The sequence below is a fragment of the Ambystoma mexicanum genome, chromosome 13 (assembly GCF_040938575.1).
Source record: "Ambystoma mexicanum isolate Mex_15411 chromosome 13, UKY_AmexF1_1, whole genome shotgun sequence".
Taxonomy (NCBI): Eukaryota; Metazoa; Chordata; class Amphibia; order Caudata; family Ambystomatidae; genus Ambystoma; species Ambystoma mexicanum.
The window spans coordinates 827,116,389-827,138,810 of NC_090938.1; positions in this window are offsets into that span (position 1 = coordinate 827,116,389).

Genomic DNA, 22,422 nt, shown 5'->3' on the forward strand with positions numbered 1-22,422 from the left:
GTCTGGTGTTTGGCATATGAGCATCTGGCTTATGAGTTTGGGGGGGATGAGTGTCTGGTGTTTAGCATATGAGCATCTGGCATAAGATTTTGGGGTGGATGAGTGTTTGGCATATGAGCATCTGGCTTATGGGTTTGTGGGGGATGAGTGTCTGGTGTTTGGCATATGAGCATCTGGCTTATGAGTTTGGGGGGGATGAGTGTCTGGTGTTTGGCATATGAGCATCTGGCATAAGAGTTTGTGGGGGATGAGTGTATGGTGTTTGGCATATGAGCATCTGGCATATGGGTTTGGGGGGATGAGTGTCTGGTGTTTGGCATATGAGCATCTGGCATAAGAGTTTGTGGGGGATGAGTGTCTGGTGTTTGGCATATGAGCATCTGGCTTATGAGTTTGTGGGGGATGAGTGTCTGATGTTTGGCATATGAGCATCTGGCTTATGAGTTTGTGGGGGATGAGTGTCTGGTGTTTGGCATATGAGCATCTGGCATAAGAGTTTGTCGGGGATGAGTGTCTGGTGTTTGGCATATGAGCATCTGGAATAAGAGTTTGTGTGGGATGATTGTCTGGTGTTTGGCATATGAGCATCTGGCTTATGAGTTTGTGGGGGATGAGTGTCTGGTGTTTGGCATATGAGCATCTGGCAAATGAGTTTGTGGGGGATGAGTGTCTGGTGTTTGGCATATGAGCATCTGGCTTATGAGTTTGTGGGGGATAAGTGTCTGGTGTTTGTCATATGAGCATCTGGATTATGAGTTTGGGGGGATGAGTGTCTGGTGTTTGGCGTATGAGCATCTGGCTTATGAGTTTGGGGGGATGAGTGTCTGGTGTTTGGCATATGAGCATCTGGCTTATGAGTTTGTGGGGGATGAGTGTCTGGTGTTTGGCATATGAGCATCTGGCTTATGAGTTCGGGGGGGATGAGTGTCTGGTGTTTGTCATATGAGCATCTGGCATAAGAGTTTGTGGGGGATGAGTGTCTCGTGTTTGGCATATGAGCATCTGGCTTGTGAGTTTGGGGGGATGAGTGTCTGGTGTTTGGCATATGAGCATCTGGCATAAGAATTTGTGGGGGATGAGTGTCTGGTGTTTGGCATATGAGCATCTGGCTTATGAGTTTTGGGGGTTGAGTGTCTGGTGTTTGGCATATGAGCATCAGGCTTATGAGTTTGGGGGGGATGAGTGTCTGGTGTTTGGCATATGAGCATCTGGCTTATGAGTTTGTGGGGATGAGTGTCTGGTGTTTGGCATATTAGCATCTGGCTTATGAGTTTGGGGGGGATGAGTGTCTGGTGTTTGGCATATGAGCATCTGTCTTATGAGTTTGGGGGGGATGAGTGTCTGGTGTTTGGCATATGAGCATCTGGCTTATGAGTTTGGGGGGGAGGAGTGTCTGGTGTTTGGCATATGAGCATCTGGCTTATGAGTTTGGGGGGATGAGTGTCTGGTGTTTGGCATATGAGCATCTGGCTTATGAGTTTGGGGGGATGAGTGTCTGGTGTTTGGCATATGAGCATCTGGCATATGAGTTTGTGGGGGATGAGTGTCTGGTGTTTGGCATATGAGCATCTGGCTTATGAATTTGGGGGGGATGAGTGTCTGGTGTTTGGCATATGAGCATCTGGCTTATGAGTTTGGGGGTATGAGTGTCTGGTGTTTGGCATATGAGCATCTGGCTTATGAGTTTGTGGGGGATGAGTGTCTGGTGTTTGTAATATGAGCATCTGGCTTATGAGTTTGGGGGATGAGTGTCTGGTGGTTGGCATATGAGCATCTGGCTTATGAGTTTGGGGGGGATGGGTGGTGTTTGGCATATGAGCATCTGGCATATGAGTTTTGGGGGGATGAGTGTCTGGTGTTTGTCATATGAGCATCTGGCATAAGCGTTTGTGGGGGATGAGTGTATGGTGTTTGGCATATGAGCATCTAGCATATGAGTTTGGGGGGATGAGTGTCTGGTGTTTGTCATATGAGCATCTGGCATAAGAGTTTATGGTGGATGAGTGTATGGTGTTTGGCATATGAACATCTGGCATAAGAGTTTGTGGGGGATGAGTGTCTGGTGTTTGGCATATGAGCATCTGGCTTATGAGTTTGGGGGGGATGAGTGTCTGGTGTTTGGCATATAAGCATCTGGCATAAGAGTTTGTGGGGGATGAGTGTCTGGTGTTTGGCATATGAGCATCTGGGTTATGAGTTTGGGGGGATGAGTGTCTGGTGTTTGTCATATGAGCATCTGGCATAACAGTTTGTGGGGTATGAGTGTATGGTGTTTGGCATATGAGCATCTGGTGTAAGAGTTTGTGGGGGATGAGTGTCTGGTGTTTGGCATATGAGCATCTGGCATATGAGTTTGGGGGGATGAGTGTCTGGTGTTTGTCATATGAGCATCTGGCTTATGAGTTTGTGAGGGATGAGTGTCTGGTGTTTGGCATATGAGCATCTGGCTTATGAGTTTGTGGGGGATGAGTGTCTGGTGGTTGGCATATGAGCATCTGGCAAATGAGTTTGTGGGGGATGAGTGTCTGGTGTTTGTCATATGAGCATCTGGCTTATGAGTTTGGGAGGGATGAGCGTCTGGTGTTTGGCATATGAGCATATGGCTTATGAGTTTGGGGGGATGAGTGTCTGGTGTTTGGCGTATGAGCATCTGGCTTATGAGTTTGGGGGGGATGAGTGTCTGGTGTTTGTCATATGAGCATCTGGCTTATGAGTTGGGGGATGAGTGTCTGGTGTTTGGCATATGAGCATCTGGCTTATGAGTTTGGGGTGGATGAGTGTCTGGTGTTTGGCATATGAGCATCTGGCTTATGGGTTTGTGGGGTATGAGTGTCTGGTGTTTGGCATATGAGCATCTGGCTTATGAGTTTGGGGGGGATGAGTGTCTGGTGTTTGGCATATGAGCATCTGGCATAAGAGTTTGTGGGGGATGAGTGTATGGTGTTTGGCATATGAACATCTGGCATATGAGTTTGGGGGGATGAGTGTCTGGTGTTTGTCATATGAGCATCTGGCATAACAGTTTGTGGGGGATGAGTGTATGGAGTTTGGCATATGAGCATCTGGCGTAAGAGTTTGTGGGGGATGAATGTCTGGTGTTTGGCATATGAGCATCTGGCATATGAGTTTGGGGGGATAAGTGTCTGGTGTTTGTCATATGAGCATCTGGCTTATGAGTTTGTGAGGGATGAGTGTCTGGTGTTTGGCATATGAGCATCTGGCTTATGATTTTGTGGGGGATGAGTGTCTGGTGGTTGGCATATGAGCATCTGGCAAATGAGTTTGTGGGGGATGAGTGTCAGGTGTTTGTCATATGAGCATCTGGCTTATGAGTTTGGGAGGGATGAGTGTCTGGTGTTTGGCATATGAGCATATGGCTTATGAGTTTGGAGGGGATGAGTGTCTGGTGTTTGGCATATGAGCATCTGGTCTATGAGTTTGGGGGGGATGAGTGTCTGGTGTTTGGCATATGAGCATCTGGTTTATGAGTTTGGGGGGATGAGTGTCTGGTGTTTGGCATATGAGCATCTGGCTTATGAGTTTGTGGGGGATGAGTGTCGGGTGTTTGTCATATGAGCATCTGGCTTATGATTTGGGGGGATGAGTGTCTGGTGTTTGGCCTATGAGCATCTGGCTTATGAGTTTGGGGTGGATGAGTGTCTGGTGTTTGGCATATGAGCATCTGGCTTATGGGTTTGTGGGGGATGAGTGTCTGGTGTTTGGCATATGAGCATCTGGCTTATGAGTTTGGGGGGGATGAGTGTCTGGTGTTTGGCATATGAGCATCTGGCATAAGAGTGTGTGGGGGATGAGTGTATGGTGTTTGGCATATGAGCATCTGGCATATGAGTTTGGGGGGGATGAGTGTCTGGTGTTTGGCATATGAGCATCTGGCATAAGAGTTTGTGCGGGATGAGTGTCTGGTATTTGGCATATGAGCATCTGGCTTATGAGTTTGTGGGGGATGAGTGTCTGGTGTTTGGCATATGAGCATCTGGCTTATGAGTTTGTGGGGGATGAGTGTCTGGTGTTTGGCATATGAGCATCTGGCAAATGAGTTTGTTGGGGATGAGTGTCTGGTGTTTGGCATATGAGCATCTGGCTTATGAGTTTGTGGGGGATAAGTGTCTGGTGATTGTCATATGAGCATCTGGATTATGAGTTTGGGGGGGATGAGTGTCTGGTGTTTGGCATATGAGCATCTGGCTTATGAGTTTGTGGGGGATGAGTGTCTGGTGTTTGGCATATGAGCATCTGGCAAATGAGTTTGTGGGGGATGAGTGTCTGGTGTTTGGCATATGAGCATCTGGCTTATGAGTTTGTGGGGGATAAGTGTCTGGTGATTGTCATATGAGCATCTGGATTATGAGTTTGGGGGGGATGAGTGTCTGGTGTTTGGCGTATGAGCATCTGTCTTATGAGTTTGGGGGGGATGAGTGTCTAGTGTTTGGCATATGAGCATGTGGCTTATGAGTTTGTGGGGGATGAGTGTTTGGTGTTTGGCATATGAGCATCTGGCTTATGAGTTTGGGGGGATGAGTGTCTAGTGTTTGTCATATGAGCATCTGGCATAAGAGTTTGTGGGGGATGAGTGTCTGGTGTTTGGCATATGAGCATCTGGCTTATGAGTTTGGGGGGGATGAGTGTCTGGTGTTTGGCATATGAGCATCTGGCATAAGAGTTTGTGGGGGATGAGTGTCTGGTGTTTGGCATATGAGCATCTGGCTTATGAGTTTGGGGGGGGGGTGAGTGTCTGGTGTTTGGCATATGAGCATCAGGCTTATGAGTTTGGGGGGATGAGTGTCTGGTGTTTGGCATATGAGCATCTGGCTTATGAGTTTGTGGGGATGAGTGTCTGGTGTTTGGCATATTAGCATCTGGCTTATGAGTTTGGGGGGATGAGTGTCTGGTGTTTGGCATATTAGCATCTGGCTTATGAGTTTGGGGGGATGCGTGTCTGGTGTTTGGCATATGAGCATCTGGCTTATGAGTTTGGGGGGGAGGAGTGTCTGGTGTTTGGCATATGAGCATCTGGCTTATGAGTTTGGGGGGGATGAGTGTCTGGTGTTTGGCATATGAGCATCTGGCTTATGAGTTTGGGGGGGATGAGTGCCTGGTGTTTGGCATATGAGCATCTGGCATAAGAGTTTGTGGGGGATGAGTGTATGGTGTTTGGCATATGAGCATCTGGCATATGAGTTTGGGGGGATGAGTGTCTGGTGTTTGGCATATGAGCATCTGGCATAAGAGTTTGTGGGGGGTGAGTGTCTGGTGTTTGGCATATGAGCATCTGGCTTATGAGTTTTTGGGGGATAAGTGTCTGGTGTTTGGCATATGAGCATCTGGCTTATGAGTTTGTGGGGGATGAGTGTCTGGTGTTTGGCATATGAGCATCTGGCATAAGAGTTTGTCGGGGATGAGTGTCTGGTGTTTGGCTAATGAGCATCTGGCATAAGAGTTTGTGGGGTATGAGTGTCTGGTGTTTGGCATATGAGCATCTGGCTTATGAGTTTTTGGGGGATGAGTGTCTGGTGTTTGGCATATGAGCATCTGGCTTATGAGTTTGTGGAGGATGAGTGTCTGGTGTTTGGCATATGAGCATCTGGCATAAGAGTTTGCCGGGGATGAGTGTCTGGTGTTTGGCATATGAGCATCTGGCATAAGAGTTTGTCGGGGATGAGTGTCTGGTGTTTGGCATATGAGCATCTGGCAAATGAGTTTGTGGGGGATGAGTGTCTGGTGTTTGGCATATGAGCATCTGGCTTATGAGTTTGTGGGGGATAAGTGTCTGGTGTTTGTCATATGAGCATCTGGATTATGAGTTTGGGGGGGATGAGTGTCTGGTGTTTGGCGTATGAGCATCTGGCTTATGAGTTTGGGGGGATGAGTGTCTGGTGTTTGGCATATGAGCATCTGGCTTATGAGTTTGTGGGGGATGAGTGTTTGGTGTTTGGCATATGAACATCTGGCTTATGAGTTTGGGGGGATGAGTGTCTGGTGTTTGTCATATGAGCATCTGGCATAAGAGTTTGTGGGGGATGAGTGTCTGGTGTTTGGCATATGAGCATCTGGCTTATGAGTTTGGGGGGGATGAGTGTCTGGTGTTTGGCATATGAGCATCTGGCATAAGAGTTTGTGGGGGATGAGTGTCTGGTGTTTGGCATATGAGCATCTGGCTTATGAGTTTGGGGGGGATGAGTGTCTGGTGTTTGGCATATGAGTATCAGGTTTATGAGTTTGGGGGGATGAGTGTCTGGTGTTTGGCATATGAGCATCTGGCTTATGAGTTTGTGGGGATGAGTGTCTGGTGTTTGGCATATTAGCATCTGACTTATGAGTTTGGGGGGGATGAGTGTCTGGTGTTTGGCATATGAGCATCTGGCTTATGAGTTTGGGGGTGATGAGTGTCTGGTGTTTGGCATATGAGCATCTGGCTTATGAGTTTGGGGGGGAGGAGTGTCTGGTGTTTGGCATATGAGCATCTGGCTTATGAGTTTGTGGGGGATGAGTGTCTGGTGTTTGGCATATGAGCATCTGGTTTATGAGTTTGGGGGGATGAGTGTATGGTGTTTGGCATATGAGCATCTGGCTTATGAGTTTGTGGGGGATGAGTGTATGGTGTTTGGCATGTGAGCATCTGGCATATGAGTTTGTGGGGGATGAGTGTCTGGTGTTTGGCATATGAGCATCTGGATTATGAGTTTGGGGGGATGAGTGTCTGGTGTTTGGCATATGAGCATCTGGCTTATGAGTTTGGGGGGGATGAGTGTCTGGTGTTTGGCATATGAGCATCTGGCTTATGAGTTTGGGGGGATGAGTGTCTGGTGTTTGGCATATGAGCATCTGGCTTATGAGTTTGTGAGGGATGAGTGTCTGGCGTTTGGCATATGAGCATCTGGCTTATGAGTTTGTGGGGGAAGAGTGTCTGGTGGTTGGCATATGAGCATCTGGCAAATGAGTTTGTGGGGGATGAGTGTCTGGTGTTTGTCATATGAGCATCTGGCCTATGAGTTTGGGAGGGATGAGTGTCTGGTGTTTGGCATATGAGCATATGGCTTATGAGTTTGGGAGGGATGAGTGTCTGGTGTTTGGCATATGAGCATCTGGCTTATGATTTTGGGGGGATGAGTGTCTGGTGTTTGGCATATGAGCATCTGGTTTATGAGTTTGGGGGGATGAGTGTCTGGTGTTTGGCATATGAGCATCTGGCTTATGAGTTTGTGGGGGATGAGTGTCTGGTGTTTGTCATATGAGCATCTGGCTTATGAGTTGGGGGGATGAGTGTCTGGTGTTTGGCATATGAGCATCTGGCTTATGAGTTTGGGGGGGATGAGTGTATGGTGTTTGGCATATGAGCATCTGGCATATGGGTTTGGGGGATGAGTGTCTGGTGTTTGGCATATGAGCATCTGGCATAAGAGTTTGTGGGGGATGAGTGTCTGGTGTTTGGCATATGAGCATCTGGCTTATGAGTTTGTGGGGGATGAGTGTCTGGTGTTTGGCATATGAGCATCTGGCTTATGAGTTTGTGGGGGATGAGTGTCTGGTGTTTGGCATATGAGCATCTGGCATAAGAGTTTGTCGGGGATGAGTGTCTGGTGTTTGGCATATGAGCATCTGGCATAAGAGTTTGTGTGGGATGATTGTCTGGTGTTTGGCATATGAGCATCTGGCTTATGAGTTTGTGGGGGATGAGTGTCTGGTGTTTGGCATATGAGCATCTGGCAAATGAGTTTGTGGGGGATGAGTGTCTGGTGTTTGGCATATGAGCATCTGGCTTATGAGTTTGTGGGGATAAGTGTCTGGTGTTTGTCATATGAGCATCTGGATTATGAGTTTGGGGGGATGAGTGTCTGGTGTTTGGCGTATGAGCATCTGGCTTATGAGTTTGGGGGGATGAGTGTCTGGTGTTTGGCATATGAGCATCTGGCTTATGAGTTTGTGGGGGATGAGTGTCTGGTGTTTGGCATATGAGCATCTGGCTTATGAGTTTGGGGGGGATGAGTGTCTGGTGTTTGTCATATGAGCATCTGGCATAAGAGTTTGTGGGGGATGAGTGTCTGGTGTTTGGCATATGAGCATCTGGCTTATGAGTTTGGGGGGATGAGTGTCTGGTGTTTGGCATATGAGCATCTGGCATAAGAATTTGTGGGGGATGAGTGTCTGGTGTTTGGCATATGAGCATCTGGCTTATGAGTTTGGGGGGATGAGTGTCTGGTGTTTGGCATATGAGCATCAGGCTTATGAGTTTGGGGGGGATGAGTGTCTGGTGTTTGGCATATGAGCATCTGGCTTATGAGTTTGTGGGGATGAGTGTCTGGTGTTTGGCATATGAGCATCTGGCTTATGAGTTTGTGGGGGATAAGTGTCTGGTGTTTGTCATATGAGCATCTGGATTATGAGTTTGGGGGGGATGAGTGTCTGGTGTTTGGCGTATGAGCATCTGGCTTATGAGTTTGGGGGGATTTGTGTCTGGTGTTTGGCATATGAGCATCTGGCTTATGAGTTTGTGGGGGATGAGTGTTTGGTGTTTGGCATATGAGCATCTGGCTTATGAGTTTGGGGGGGATGAGTGTCTGGTGTTTGTCATATGAGCATCTGGCATAAGAGTTTGTGGGGGATGAGTGTCTGGTGTTTGGCATATGAGCATCTGGCTTATGAGTTTGGGGGGATGAGTGTCTGGTGTTTGGCATATGAGCATCTGGCATAAGAGTTTGTGGGGGATGAGTGTCTGGTGTTTGGCATATGAGCATCTGGCTTATGAGTTTGGGGGGGATGAGTGTCTGGTGTTTGGCATATGAGTATCAGGTTTATGAGTTTGGGGGGATGAGTGTCTGGTGTTTGGCATATGAGCATCTGGCTTATGAGTTTGTGGGGATGAGTGTCTGGTGTTTGGCATATTAGCATCTGGCTTATGAGTTTGGGGGGGATGAGTGTCTGTTGTTTGGCATATGAGCATCTGGCTTATGAGTTTGGGGGGATGAGTGTCTGGTGTTTGGCATATGAGCATCTGGCTTATGAGTTTGGGGGGGAGGAGTGTCTGGTGTTTGGCATATGAGCATCTGGCTTATGAGTTTGTGGGGGATGAGTGTCTGGTGTTTGGCATATGAGCATCTGGTTTATGAGTTTGGGGGGATGAGTGTATGGTGTTTGGCATATGAGCATCTGGCTTATGAGTTTGTGGGGGATGAGTGTATGGTGTTTGGCATGTGAGCACTTGGCATATGAGTTTGTGGGGGATGAGTGTCTGGTGTTTGGCATATGAGCATCTGGATTATGAGTTTGGGGGGATGAGTGTCTGGTGTTTGGCATATGAGCATCTGGCTTATGAGTTTGGGGGGGATGAGTGTCTGGTGTTTGGCATATGAGCATCTGGCTTATGAGTTTGGGGGGGATGAGTGTCTGGTGTTTGGCATATGAGCATCTGGCTTATGAGTTTGTAAGGGATGAGTGTCTGGCGTTTGGCATATGAGCATCTGGCTTATGAGTTTGTGGGGGATGAGTGTCTGGTGGTTGGCATATGAGCATCTGGCAAATGAGTTTGTGGGGGATGAGTGTCTGGTGTTTGTCATATGAGCATCTGGCTTATGAGTTTGGGAGGGATGAGTGTCTGGTGTTTTACATATGAGCATATGGCTTATGAGTTTGGGAGGGATGAGTGTCTGGTGTTTGGCATATGAGCATCTGGCTTATGATTTTGGGGGGATGAGTGTCTGGTGTTTGGCATATGAGCATCTGGTTTATGAGTTTGGGGGGATGAGTGTCTGGTGTTTGGCATATGAGCATCTGGCTTATGAGTTTGTGGGGGATGAGTGTCTGCTGTTTGTCATATGAGCATCTGGCTTATGAGTTGGGGGATGAGTGTCTGGTGTTTGGCATATGAGCATCTGGCTTATGAGTTTGGGGGGATGAGTGTCTGGTGTTTGGCATATGAGCATCTGGCATAAGAGTTTGGGGTGGATGAGTGTTTGGAGTTTGGCATATGAGCATCTGGCTTATGGGTTTGTGGGGGATGAGTGTCTGGTGTTTGGCATATGAGCATCTGGCTTATGAGTTTGGGGGGATGAGTGTCTGGTGTTTGGCATATGAGCATGTGGCATAAGAGTTTGTGGGGGATGAGTGTATGGTGTTTGGCATATGAGCATCTGGCATATGGGTTTGGGGGGATGAGTGTCTGGTGTTTGGCATATGAGCATCTGGCATAAGAGTTTGTGGGGGATGAGTGTCTGGTGTTTGGCGTATGAGCATCTGGCTTATGAGTTTGGGGGGATGAGTGTCTGGTGTTTGGCATATGAGCATCTGGCTTATGAGTTTGTGGGGGATGAGTGTTTGGTGTTTGGCATATGAGCATCTGGCTTATGAGTTTGGGGGGATGAGTGTCTGGTGTTTGGCATATGAGCATCTGGCATAAGAATTTGTGGGGGATGAGTGTCTGGTGTTTGGCATATGAGCATCTGGCTTATGAGTTTGGGGGGTTGAGTGTCTGGTGTTTGGCATATGAGCATCAGGCTTATGAGTTTGGGGGGGATGAGTGTCTGGTGTTTGGCATATGAGCATCTGGCTTATGAGTTTGTGGGGGTGAGTGTCTGGTGTTTGGCATATTAGCATCTGGCTTATGAGTTTGGGGGGGATGAGTGTCTGGTGTTTGGCATATGAGCATCTGTCTTATGAGTTTGGGGGGGATGAGTGTCTGGTGTTTGGCATATGAGCATCTGGCTTATGAGTTTGGGGGGGAGGAGTGTCTGGTGTTTGGCATATGAGCATCTGGCTTATGAGTTTGGGGGGATGAGTGTCTGGTGTTTGGCATATGAGCATCTGGCTTATGAGTTTGGGGGGATGAGTGTCTGGTGTTTGGCATATGAGCATCTGGCATATGAGTTTGTGGGGGATGAGTGTCTGGTGTTTGGCATATGAGCATCTGGCTTATGAATTTGGGGGGATGAGTGTCTGGTGTTTGGCATATGAGCATCTGGCTTATGAGTTTGGGGGGATGAGTGTCTGGTGTTTGGCATATGAGCATCTGGCTTATGAGTTTGTGGGGGATGAGTGTCTGGTGTTTGTAATATGAGCATCTGGTTTATGAGTTTGGGGGGATGAGTGTCTGGTGTTTGGCATATGAGCATCTGGCTTATGAGTTTGGGGGGGATGAGTGGTGTTTGGCATATGAGCATCTGGCATATGAGTTTGGGGGGGATGAGTGTCTGGTGTTTGTCATATGAGCATCTGGCATAAGCGTTTGTGGGGGATGAGTGTATGGTGTTTGGCATATGAGCATCTAGCATATGAGTTTGGGGGGATGAGTGTCTGGTGTTTGTCATATGAGCATCTGGCATAAGAGTTTATGGTGGATGAGTGTATGGTGTTTGGCATATGAACATCTGGCATAAGAGTTTGTGGGGGATGAGTGTCTGGTGTTTGGCATATGAGCATTTGGCTTATGAGTTTGGGGGGGATGAGTGTCTGGTGTTTGGCATATAAGCATCTGGCATAAGAGTTTGTGGGGGATGAGTGTCTGGTGTTTGGCATATGAGCATCTGGGTTATGAGTTTGGGGGGATGAGTGTCTGGTGTTTGTCATATGAGCATCTGGCATAACAGTTTGTGGGGGATGAGTGTATGGTGTTTGGCATATGAGCATCTGGTGTAAGAGTTTGTGGGGGATGAGTGTCTGGTGTTTGGCATATGAGCATCTGGCATATGAGTTTGGGGGGATGAGTGTCTGGTGTTTGTCATATGAGCATCTGGCTTATGAGTTTGTGAGGGATGAGTGTCTGGTGTTTGGCATATGAGCATCTGGCTTATGAGTTTGGGGGGAGGAGTGTCTGGTGTTTGGCATATGAGCATCTGGCTTATGAGTTTGTGGGGGATGAGTGTCTGGTGTTTGGCATATGAGCATCTGGTTTATGAGTTTGGGGGGATGAGTGTATGGTGTTTGGCATATGAGCATCTGGCTTATGAGTTTGTGGGGGATGAGTGTAGGGTGTTTGGCATGTGAGCATCTGGCATATGAGTTTGTGGGGGATGAGTGTCTGGTGTTTGGCATATGAGCATCTGGATTATGAGTTTGGGGGGATGAGTGTCTGGTGTTTGGCATATGAGCATCTGGCTTATGAGTTTGGGGGGATGAGTGTCTGGTGTTTGGCATATGAGCATCTGGCTTATGAGTTTGGGGGGGATGAGTGTCTGGTGTTTGGCATATGAGCATCTGGCATATGAGTTTGGGGGGATGAGTGTCTGGTGTTTGTCATATGAGCATCTGGCTTATGAGTTTGTGAGGGATGAGTGTCTGGCGTTTGGCATATGAGCATCTGGCTTATGAGTTTGTGGGGGATGAGTGTCTGGTGGTTGGCATATGAGCATCTGGCAAATGAGTTTGTGGGGGATGAGTGTCTGGTGTTTGTCATATGAGCATCTGGCTTATGAGTTTGGGAGGGATGAGTGTCTGGTGTTTGGCATATGAGCATCTGGCTTATGATTTTGGGGGGGATGAGTGTCTGGTGTTTGGCATATGAGCATCTGGTTTATGAGTTTGGGGGTATGAGTGTCTGGTGTTTGGCATATGAGCATCTGGCTTATGAGTTTGTGGGGGATGAGTGTCTGGTGTTTGTCATATGAGCATCTGGCTTATGAGTTGGGGGGATGAGTTTCTGGTGTTTGGCATATGAGCATCTGGCTTATGAGTTTGGGGGGGATGAGTGTATGGTGTTTGGCATATGAGCATCTGGCATAAGAGTTTGGGGTGGATGAGTGTTTGGTGTTTGGCATATGAGCATCTGGCTTATGGGTTTGTGGGGGATGAGTGTCTGGTGTTTGGCATATGAGCATCTGGCTTATGAGTTTGGGGGGGATGAGTGTCTGGTGTTTGGTATATGAGCATCTGGCATAAGAGTTTGTGGGGGATGAGTGTATGGTGTTTGGCATATGAGCATCTGGCATATGGGTTTGGGGGGATGAGTGTCTGGTGTTTGGCATAGGAGCATCTGGCATAAGAGTTTGTGGGGGATGAGTGTCTGGTGTTTGGCATATGAGCATCTGGCTTATGAGTTTGTGGGGGATGAGTGTCTGGTGTTTGGCATATGAGCATCTGGCTTATGAGTTTGTGGGGGATGAGTGTCTGGTGTTTGGCATATGAGCATCTGGCATAAGAGTTTGTCGGGGATGAGTGTCTGGTGTTTGGCATATGAGCATCTGGAATAAGAGTTTGTGTGGGATGATTGGTGTTTGGCATATGAGCATCTGGCTTATGAGTTTGTGGGGGATGAGTGTCTGGTGTTTGGCATATGAGCATCTGGCAAATGAGTTTGTGGGGGATGAGTGTCTGGTGTTTGGCATATGAGCATCTGGCTTATGAGTTTGTGGGGGATAAGTGTCTGGTGTTTGTCATATGAGCATCTGGATTATGAGTTTGGGGGGATGAGTGTCTGGTGTTTGGCGTATGAGCATCTGGCTTATGAGTTTGGGGGGATGAGTGTCTGGTGTTTGGCATATGAGCATCTGGCTTATGGGTTTGTGGGGGGTGAGTGTCTGGTGTTTGGCATATGAGCATCTGGCTTATGAGTTTGGGGGGGATGAGTGTCTGGTGTTTGTCATATGAGCATCTGGCATAAGAGTTTGTGGGAGATGAGTGTCTCGTGTTTGGCATATGAGCATCTGGCTTATGAGTTTGGGGGGATGAGTGTCTGGTGTTTGGCATATGAGCATCTGGAATAAGAATTTGTGGGGGATGAGTGTCTGGTGTTTGGCATATGAGCATCTGGCTTATGAGTTTTGGGGGTTGAGTGTCTGGTGTTTGGCATATGAGCATCAGGCTTATGAGTTTGGGGGGGATGAGTATCTGGTGTTTGGCATATGAGCATCTGGCTTATGAGTTTGTGGGGATGAGTGTCTGGTGTTTGGCATATTAGCATCTGGCTTATGAGTTTGGGGGGGATGAGTGTCTGGTGTTTGGCATATGAGCATCTGTCTTATGAGTTTGGGGGGGATGAGTGTCTGGTGTTTGGCATATGAGCATCTGGCTTATGAGTTTGGGGGGGAGGAGTGTCTGGTGTTTGGCATATGAGCATCTGGCTTATGAGTTTGGGGGGATGAGTGTCTGGTGTTTGGCATATGAGCATCTGGCATATGAGTTTGTGGGGGATGAGTGTCTGGTGTTTGGCATATGAGCATCTGGCTTATGAATTTGGGGGGGATGAGTGTCTGGTGTTTGGCATATGAGCATCTGGCTTATGAGTTTGTGGGGGATGAGTGTCTGGTGTTTGTAATATGAGCATCTGGCTTATGAGTTTGGGGGGATGAGTGTCTGGTGTTTGGCATATGAGCATCTGGCTTATGAGTTTGGGGGGGATGGGTGGTGTTTGGCATATGAGCATCTGGCATATGAGTTTGGGGGGGATGAGTGTTTGGTGTTTGTCATATGAGCATCTGGCATAAGCGTTTGTGGGGGATGAGTGTATGGTGTTTGGCATATGAGCATCTAGCATATGAGTTTGGGGGGATGAGTGTCTGGTGTTTGTCATATGAGCATCTGGCATAAGAGTTTATGGTGGATCAGTGTATGGTGTTTGGCATATGAACATCTGGCATAAGAGTTTGTGGGGGATGAGTGTCTGGTGTTTGGCATATGAGCATCTGGCTTATGAGTTTGGGGGGGATGAGTGTCTGGTGTTTGGCATATAAGCATCTGGCATAAGAGTTTGTGGGGGATGAGTGTCTGGTGTTTGGCATATGAGCATCTGGGTTATGAGTTTGGGGGGATGAGTGTCTGGTGTTTGTCATAAGAGCATCTGGCTTATGAGTTAGGGAGGGATGAGTGTCTGGTGTTTGGCATATGAGCATATGGCTTATGAGTTTGGGAGGGATGAGTGTCTGGTGTTTGGCATATGAGCATCTGGCTTATGATTTTGGGGGGATGAGTGTCTGGTGTTTGGCATATGAGCATCTGGTTTATGAGTTTGGGGGGATGAGTGTCTGGTGTTTGGCATATGAGTATCTGGCTTATGAGTTTGTGGGGGATGAGTGTCTGGTGTTTGTCATATGAGCATCTGGCTTATGAGTTGGGGGGATGAGTGTCTGGTGTTTGGCATATGAGCATCTGGCTTATGAGTTTGGGGGGGATGAGTGTCTGGTGTTTGGCATATGAGCATCTGGCATAAGAGTTTGGGGTGGATGAGTGTTTGGTGTTTGGCATATGAGCATCTGGCTTATGGGTTTGTGGGGGATGAGTGTCTGGTGTTTGGCATATGAGCATCTGGCTTATGAGTTTGGGGGGGATGAGTGTCTGGTGTTTGGCATATGAGCATCTGGCATAAGAGTTTGTGGGGGATGAGTGTATGGTGTTTGGCATATGAGCATCTGGCATATGGGTTTGGGGGATGAGTGTCTGGTGTTTGGCATATGAGCATCTGGCATAAGAGTTTGTGGGGGATGAGTGTCTGGTGTTTGGCATATGAGCATCTGGCTTATGAATTTGTGGGGGATGAGTGTCTGGTGTTTGGCATATGAGCATCTGGCTTATGAGTTTGTGGGGGATGAGTGTCTGGTGTTTGGCATATGAGCATCTGGCATAAGAGTTTGTCGGGGATGAGTGTCTGGTGTTTGGCATATGAGCATCTGGCATAAGAGTTTGTGTGGGATGATTGTCTGGTGTTTGGCATATGAGCATCTGGCTTATGAGTTTGTGGGGGATGAGTGTCTGGTGTTTGGCATATGAGCATCTGGCAAATGAGTTTGTGGGGGATGAGTGTCTGGTGTTTGGCATATGAGCATCTGGCTTATGAGTTTGTGGGGGATAAGTGTCTGGTGTTTGGCATAGGAGCATCTGGCATAAGAGTTTGTGGGGGATGAGTGTCTGGTGTTTGGCATATGAGCATCTGGCTTATGAGTTTGTGGGGGATGAGTGTCTGGTGTTTGGCATATGAGCATCTGGCTTATGAGTTTGTGGGGGATGAGTGTCTGGTGTTTGGCATATGAGCATCTGGCATAAGAGTTTGTCGGGGATGAGTGTCTGGTGTTTGGCATATGAGCATCTGGAATAAGAGTTTGTGTGGGATGATTGTCTGGTGTTTGGCATATGAGCATCTGGCATATGGGTTTGTGGGGGATGAGTGTCTGGTGTTTGGCATATGAGCATCTGTCTTATGAGTTTGGGGGGGATGAGTGTCTGGTGTTTGGCATATGAGCATCTGGCTTATGAGTTTGGGGGGGAGGAGTGTCTGGTGTTTGGCATATGAGCATCTGGCTTATGAGTTTGGGGGGATGAGTGTCTGGTGTTTGGCATATGAGCATCTGGCTTATGAGTTTGGGGGGATGAGTGTCTGGTGTTTGGCATATGAGCATCTGGCATATGAGTTTGTGGGGGATGAGTGTCTGGTGTTTGGCATATGAGCATCTGGCTTATGAATTTGGGGGGATGAGTGTCTGGTGTTTGGCATATGAGCATCTGGCTTATGAGTTTGGGGGGATGAGTGTCTGGTGTTTGGCATATGAGCATCTGGCTTATGAGTTTGTGGGGGATGAGTGTCTGGTGTTTGTAATATGAGCATCTGGTTTATGAGTTTGGGGGGATGAGTGTCTGGTGTTTGGCATATGAGCATCTGGCTTATGAGTTTGGGGGGGATGAGTGGTGTTTGGCATATGAGCATCTGGCATATGAGTTTGGGGGGGATGAGTGTCTGGTGTTTGTCATATGAGCATCTGGCATAAGCGTTTGTGGGGGATGAGTGTATGGTGTTTGGCATATGAGCATCTAGCATATGAGTTTGGGGGGATGAGTGTCTGGTGTTTGTCATATGAGCATCTGGCATAAGAGTTTATGGTGGATGAGTGTATGGTGTTTGGCATATGAACATCTGGCATAAGAGTTTGTGGGGGATGAGTGTCTGGTGTTTGGCATATGAGCATTTGGCTTATGAGTTTGGGGGGGATGAGTGTCTGGTGTTTGGCATATAAGCATCTGGCATAAGAGTTTGTGGGGGATGAGTGTCTGGTGTTTGGCATATGAGCATCTGGGTTATGAGTTTGGGGGGATGAGTGTCTGGTGTTTGTCATATGAGCATCTGGCATAACAGTTTGTGGGGGATGAGTGTATGGTGTTTGGCATATGAGCATCTGGTGTAAGAGTTTGTGGGGGATGAGTGTCTGGTGTTTGGCATATGAGCATCTGGCATATGAGTTTGGGGGGATGAGTGTCTGGTGTTTGTCATATGAGCATCTGGCTTATGAGTTTGTGAGGGATGAGTGTCTGGTGTTTGGCATATGAGCATCTGGCTTATGAGTTTGGGGGGAGGAGTGTCTGGTGTTTGGCATATGAGCATCTGGCTTATGAGTTTGTGGAGGATGAGTGTCTGGTGTTTGGCATATGAGCATCTGGTTTATGAGTTTGGGGGGATGAGTGTATGGTGTTTGGCATATGAGCATCTGGCTTATGAGTTTGTGGGGGATGAGTGTAGGGTGTTTGGCATGTGAGCATCTGGCATATGAGTTTGTGGGGGATGAGTGTCTGGTGTTTGGCATATGAGCATCTGGATTATGAGTTTGGGGGGATGAGTGTCTGGTGTTTGGCATATGAGCATCTGGCTTATGAGTTTGGGGGGATGAGTGTCTGGTGTTTGGCATATGAGCATCTGGCTTATGAGTTTGGGGGGGATGAGTGTCTGGTGTTTGGCATATGAGCATCTGGCATATGAGTTTGGGGGGATGAGTGTCTGGTGTTTGTCATATGAGCATCTGGCTTATGAGTTTGTGAGGGATGAGTGTCTGGCGTTTGGCATATGAGCATCTGGCTTATGAGTTTGTGGGGGATGAGTGTCTGGTGGTTGGCATATGAGCATCTGGCAAATGAGTTTGTGGGGGATGAGTGTCTGGTGTTTGTCATATGAGCATCTGGCTTATGAGTTTGGGAGGGATGAGTGTCTGGTGTTTGGCATATGAGCATCTGGCTTATGATTTTGGGGGGGATGAGTGTCTGGTGTTTGGCATATGAGCATCTGGTTTATGAGTTTGGGGGTATGAGTGTCTGGTGTTTGGCATATGAGCATCTGGCTTATGAGTTTGTGGGGGATGAGTGTCTGGTGTTTGTCATATGAGCATCTGGCTTATGAGTTGGGGGGATGAGTTTCTGGTGTTTGGCATATGAGCATCTGGCTTATGAGTTTGGGGGGGATGAGTGTATGGTGTTTGGCATATGAGCATCTGGCATAAGAGTTTGGGGTGGATGAGTGTTTGGTGTTTGGCATATGAGCATCTGGCTTATGGGTTTGTGGGGGATGAGTGTCTGGTGTTTGGCATATGAGCATCTGGCTTATGAGTTTGGGGGGGATGAGTGTCTGGTGTTTGGTATATGAGCATCTGGCATAAGAGTTTGTGGGGGATGAGTGTATGGTGTTTGGCATATGAGCATCTGGCATATGGGTTTGGGGGGATGAGTGTCTGGTGTTTGGCATAGGAGCATCTGGCATAAGAGTTTGTGGGGGATGAGTGTCTGGTGTTTGGCATATGAGCATCTGGCTTATGAGTTTGTGGGGGATGAGTGTCTGGTGTTTGGCATATGAGCATCTGGCTTATGAGTTTGTGGGGGATGAGTGTCTGGTGTTTGGCATATGAGCATCTGGCATAAGAGTTTGTCGGGGATGAGTGTCTGGTGTTTGGCATATGAGCATCTGGAATAAGAGTTTGTGTGGGATGATTGGTGTTTGGCATATGAGCATCTGGCTTATGAGTTTGTGGGGGATGAGTGTCTGGTGTTTGGCATATGAGCATCTGGCAAATGAGTTTGTGGGGGATGAGTGTCTGGTGTTTGGCATATGAGCATCTGGCTTATGAGTTTGTGGGGGATAAGTGTCTGGTGTTTGTCATATGAGCATCTGGATTATGAGTTTGGGGGGATGAGTGTCTGGTGTTTGGCGTATGAGCATCTGGCTTATGAGTTTGGGGGGATGAGTGTCTGGTGTTTGGCATATGAGCATCTGGCTTATGGGTTTGTGGGGGGTGAGTGTCTGGTGTTTGGCATATGAGCATCTGGCTTATGAGTTTGGGGGGGATGAGTGTCTGGTGTTTGTCATATGAGCATCTGGCATAAGAGTTTGTGGGAGATGAGTGTCTCGTGTTTGGCATATGAGCATCTGGCTTATGAGTTTGGGGGGATGAGTGTCTGGTGTTTGGCATATGAGCATCTGGAATAAGAATTTGTGGGGGATGAGTGTCTGGTGTTTGGCATATGAGCATCTGGCTTATGAGTTTTGGGGGTTGAGTGTCTGGTGTTTGGCATATGAGCATCAGGCTTATGAGTTTGGGGGGGATGAGTATCTGGTGTTTGGCATATGAGCATCTGGCTTATGAGTTTGTGGGGATGAGTGTCTGGTGTTTGGCATATTAGCATCTGGCTTATGAGTTTGGGGGGGATGAGTGTCTGGTGTTTGGCATATGAGCATCTGTCTTATGAGTTTGGGGGGGATGAGTGTCTGGTGTTTGGCATATGAGCATCTGGCTTATGAGTTTGGGGGGGAGGAGTGTCTGGTGTTTGGCATATGAGCATCTGGCTTATGAGTTTGGGGGGATGAGTGTCTGGTGTTTGGCATATGAGCATCTGGCATATGAGTTTGTGGGGGATGAGTGTCTGGTGTTTGGCATATGAGCATCTGGCTTATGAATTTGGGGGGGATGAGTGTCTGGTGTTTGGCATATGAGCATCTGGCTTATGAGTTTGTGGGGGATGAGTGTCTGGTGTTTGTAATATGAGCATCTGGCTTATGAGTTTGGGGGGATGAGTGTCTGGTGTTTGGCATATGAGCATCTGGCTTATGAGTTTGGGGGGGATGGGTGGTGTTTGGCATATGAGCATCTGGCATATGAGTTTGGGGGGGATGAGTGTTTGGTGTTTGTCATATGAGCATCTGGCATAAGCGTTTGTGGGGGATGAGTGTATGGTGTTTGGCATATGAGCATCTAGCATATGAGTTTGGGGGGATGAGTGTCTGGTGTTTGTCATATGAGCATCTGGCATAAGAGTTTATGGTGGATCAGTGTATGGTGTTTGGCATATGAACATCTGGCATAAGAGTTTGTGGGGGATGAGTGTCTGGTGTTTGGCATATGAGCATCTGGCTTATGAGTTTGGGGGGGATGAGTGTCTGGTGTTTGGCATATAAGCATCTGGCATAAGAGTTTGTGGGGGATGAGTGTCTGGTGTTTGGCATATGAGCATCTGGGTTATGAGTTTGGGGGGATGAGTGTCTGGTGTTTGTCATAAGAGCATCTGGCTTATGAGTTAGGGAGGGATGAGTGTCTGGTGTTTGGCATATGAGCATATGGCTTATGAGTTTGGGAGGGATGAGTGTCTGGTGTTTGGCATATGAGCATCTGGCTTATGATTTTGGGGGGATGAGTGTCTGGTGTTTGGCATATGAGCATCTGGTTTATGAGTTTGGGGGGATGAGTGTCTGGTGTTTGGCATATGAGTATCTGGCTTATGAGTTTGTGGGGGATGAGTGTCTGGTGTTTGTCATATGAGCATCTGGCTTATGAGTTGGGGGGATGAGTGTCTGGTGTTTGGCATATGAGCATCTGGCTTATGAGTTTGGGGGGGATGAGTGTCTGGTGTTTGGCATATGAGCATCTGGCATAAGAGTTTGGGGTGGATGAGTGTTTGGTGTTTGGCATATGAGCATCTGGCTTATGGGTTTGTGGGGGATGAGTGTCTGGTGTTTGGCATATGAGCATCTGGCTTATGAGTTTGGGGGGGATGAGTGTCTGGTGTTTGGCATATGAGCATCTGGCATAAGAGTTTGTGGGGGATGAGTGTATGGTGTTTGGCATATGAGCATCTGGCATATGGGTTTGGGGGATGAGTGTCTGGTGTTTGGCATATGAGCATCTGGCATAAGAGTTTGTGGGGGATGAGTGTCTGGTGTTTGGCATATGAGCATCTGGCTTATGAATTTGTGGGGGATGAGTGTCTGGTGTTTGGCATATGAGCATCTGGCTTATGAGTTTGTGGGGGATGAGTGTCTGGTGTTTGGCATATGAGCATCTGGCATAAGAGTTTGTCGGGGATGAGTGTCTGGTGTTTGGCATATGAGCATCTGGCATAAGAGTTTGTGTGGGATGATTGTCTGGTGTTTGGCATATGAGCATCTGGCTTATGAGTTTGTGGGGGATGAGTGTCTGGTGTTTGGCATATGAGCATCTGGCAAATGAGTTTGTGGGGGATGAGTGTCTGGTGTTTGGCATATGAGCATCTGGCTTATGAGTTTGTGGGGGATAAGTGTCTGGTGTTTGGCATAGGAGCATCTGGCATAAGAGTTTGTGGGGGATGAGTGTCTGGTGTTTGGCATATGAGCATCTGGCTTATGAGTTTGTGGGGGATGAGTGTCTGGTGTTTGGCATATGAGCATCTGGCTTATGAGTTTGTGGGGGATGAGTGTCTGGTGTTTGGCATATGAGCATCTGGCATAAGAGTTTGTCGGGGATGAGTGTCTGGTGTTTGGCATATGAGCATCTGGAATAAGAGTTTGTGTGGGATGATTGTCTGGTGTTTGGCATATGAGCATCTGGCATATGGGTTTGTGGGGGATGAGTGTCTGGTGTTTGGCATATGAGCATCTGGCTTATGAGTTTGGGGGGGATGAGTGTCTGGTGTTTGGCATATGAGCATCTGGCATAAGAGTTTGTGGGGGATGAGTGTATGGTGTTTGGCATATGAGCATCTGGCATATGGGTTTGGGGGGATGAGTGTCTGGTGTTTGGCATAGGAGCATCTGGCATAAGAGTTTGTGGGGGATGAGTGTCTGGTGTTTGGCATATGAGCATCTGGCTTATGAGTTTGTGGGGGATGAGTGTCTGGTGTTTGGCATATGAGCATCTGGCTTATGAGTTTGTGGGGGATGAGTGTCTGGTGTTTGGCATATGAGCATCTGGCATAAGAGTTTGTCGGGGATGAGTGTCTGGTGTTTGGCATATGAGCATCTGGAATAAGAGTTTGTGTGGGATGATTGTCTGGTGTTTGGCATATGAGCATCTGGCTTATGAGTTTGTGGGGGATGAGTGTCTGGTGTTTGGCATATGAGCATCTGGCAAATGAGTTTGTGGGGGATGAGTGTCTGGTGTTTGGCATATGAGCATCTGGCTTATGAGTTTGTGGGGGATAAGTGTCTGGTGTTTGTCATATGAGCATCTGGATTATGAGTTTGGGGGGATGAGTGTCTGGTGTTTGGCATATGAGCATCTGGCTTATGAGTTTGGGGGGATGAGTGTCTGGTGTTTGGCATATGAGCATCTGGCTTATGGGTTTGTGGGGGGTGAGTGTCTGGTGTTTGGCATATGAGCATCTGGCTTATGAGTTTGGGGGGGATGAGTGTCTGGTGTTTGTCATATGAGCATCTGGCATAAGAGTTTGTGGGAGATGAGTGTCTCGTGTTTGGCATATGAG